This window comes from Camelus ferus, chromosome 11 (assembly GCF_009834535.1).
Source record: "Camelus ferus isolate YT-003-E chromosome 11, BCGSAC_Cfer_1.0, whole genome shotgun sequence".
Classification (NCBI taxonomy): domain Eukaryota; kingdom Metazoa; phylum Chordata; class Mammalia; order Artiodactyla; family Camelidae; genus Camelus; species Camelus ferus.
Genome location: NC_045706.1, coordinates 59,352,130 through 59,354,681, shown reverse-complemented (window position 1 = coordinate 59,354,681; position 2,552 = coordinate 59,352,130). Strand labels below are relative to the sequence as shown.

General features: G+C 33.1%; 1 non-coding gene across 1 annotated transcript; it reads right to left on the bottom strand.

The window, feature by feature from the left end:
- Positions 1 to 946: 946 nt before the first annotated feature.
- Positions 947 to 1,018, bottom strand: TRNAG-ACC. Its single transcript has one exon. It is a non-coding gene; the product is annotated as a tRNA-Gly (tRNA).
- Between the last annotated feature and the right edge of the window lie 1,534 nt (positions 1,019 to 2,552).

Genomic DNA, 2,552 nt, shown 5'->3' with positions numbered 1-2,552 from the left:
TCATAAAACAAGTCTCAGTGAATTTCATATGGTTGAAGCCTTGACTGCAAGGAATTATATCAGAAGATAATATAGTAGAATATCTAGAAAATAATATTTAAAAATTAAGTACACTTCTAAATAACATAAAGGAAATTAGAAAAATTAGAAAAAAATTTTGAATTAAATGTCAATGAAAATACAAATAAAAAATTTGAGACATGCAAATAAAGCAGTGCTTAGAGGAAATTCAGCTTGAAATGTTTAGAAAGAAGGCTTAAAATTAACTATCTTAATTTCTACCTGAAGTAGCTAGAAAAATATGAGCAATAAAACTTAAATAAGTTGTGGAAGGAGAGAAAATAAGAGCAGAAGTCAAAATAATTAAAAAGACAAGCAATTGAGGAATTTTACCAAAACTAAAATTTGGTTCTTTGGAAAGTTAAAAGAATTGATAAACATTTAGCAAGACTCATCAAGAAAAAAGTCACAAATTACCAGTGCCAGGAATGAAAGATGGAATATCACTAGAGATACTGCAGACCTTTAAAAGGATGATACAGACTATTACGAATAACTTAAGCCAGTAAGTTTTACAACTTAAGTGAAATGAGCAAATTCCTTGAAAAACAAAACTTACCAAGACTGACTCAAGAAATGGGAAACTGCAGGTTGAGGGTAGGGGAGGGTATAGCTCAGTGGTAGAAGTGGATGCCTAGCATGCACAAGGTCCTGGGTTCAATCCCCAGTAAACCTAATTACCTACCTCCCCCCCAACAAATAAGCGTTTGTAGGAATATTTTAAAATCTTCCTACAGATAAAAGTCCCGTCCCAGAAAAACACTGATGCATCATAATATGTTTCAGGAAGAATATCAATCGTTTTTTCCCCCCCCAACATTTTATTTATTGTTTGTTTTTGTTTGGGGGAGGTAATCAGATTTATTTATTTACTCATTTATTATAATGGAGGTAGTGGGGATTGAACCTAGGACCTTGTGCATGGTAAGCACATGCTCTACCACTGAGCTATACCTTCCCCCACTTAAATAGACTTATTGAGAAAGCAGAGAAGGGAAATACTTCTCAAATCATTGTATGAGTCTTACTCATTAATCCCTAATACTAAAGACAATGGAAAAAATAAACAGCAAAAAAAAAACAACTACAGACCAAAATTATGAAGATGGATGCAAAAGCTTTAACAAAATATTAGAAAATAAAATCCATTATTATATAGAAAGCATAGTACATCACAACCAAGTGGGGTTTATCAAAGGAGAACACAATTGGTTCAACATTTGAAAATCAAGATAATACACCATGTTAACAAAACAAAGGCCTAAAATACTATGATCATCTCTTTAGATACAGAAAAAGTATTTGACAAAATGCAACCCCTGTTCGTGATTTAAAAGGCCCCCAGCTCTCAGCAAACTAGAAATAGATGGGAGCCACCTTAATAAGATAAAGAGCATATATGACAAGTGCAATAATATAATGTGTGCTGCTTTACTCCTAATATCCAGAAAAAGGCAGACATGTCCAATGTCAATGCTTTTTTTTTAAAGTAGACTTGGCATACTGACCTAAAATTCACACGGAAATGCAGAGGATTTAATATAGTCAGAATAATCTTGAAGAATAACAAAGGTGGAGGATGTGCACTACTGAACTTCAAGTTTCACTGCAAAACTATAGTCGTCCAAACCATGTGATATTAGCCTAAGAGAAAACAGATCAATACAGCAAAGACAGAGCCCAGAAACAGGTGTACACATTTATCACCAACTGAATTTTGGAAGAGGCACCAAAACCATTTAATGTAGAAAGAAAGTATTTTAAACAAATAGTTCTGAAACTAGATGTCCATTTAAAAACAAACGACCTCATACCAAACACAAAAATTAATTCTAGATGACCATATCTAAGTGTAAAAGCTAAAACTATAAAGCTTTTAGAAGAAAGCATGAAAGAATATCTTCATGATTTGGGGACCGGCAAGAATTTTTTTTGACAGGATACAGAAATCAACAACCTTGAAAAATAGATTTTATCAAAATTAAAAATGTCTTCATAAAGAGACACCATTAAGAAAATGAAAATGCAAGCTTCTGACGGGGAGAAAATATTCACAAATCATGTGCTTGGCAAAAGGCTTTGAATCCAGAATAAAGAACTACAACTCAGTAAAAAGCAAACGGCCCCGTTTTTAAATGGGAAAAATCTTGAATAGTTTCTTTACAAAAGATGATACACAAATAGGTAATAAACGCATCTTAAAGGTGTTCAACATCATTAGTAGTCATGGAAATGCACATTTAAATTACGAGATACTACTATTGTCTCTTCAGCAGAACAGCCAAAATTCAACAGATGACAACACTAATGTTGGCACAAATGAGCAACTGGAACTTTGGTAATGTTGCTGGTGGGAATGTAAAATCAGCCCCACTTTGGAAAAATTTTGGGAGTTGCTTGTAAAATTAAAGATACACCTTCATCAACCCAGCATTTCCATTTTGTCCAGGAGAAATGAAAACATTCAACAGAAAGATTTGTGACAAAATGTT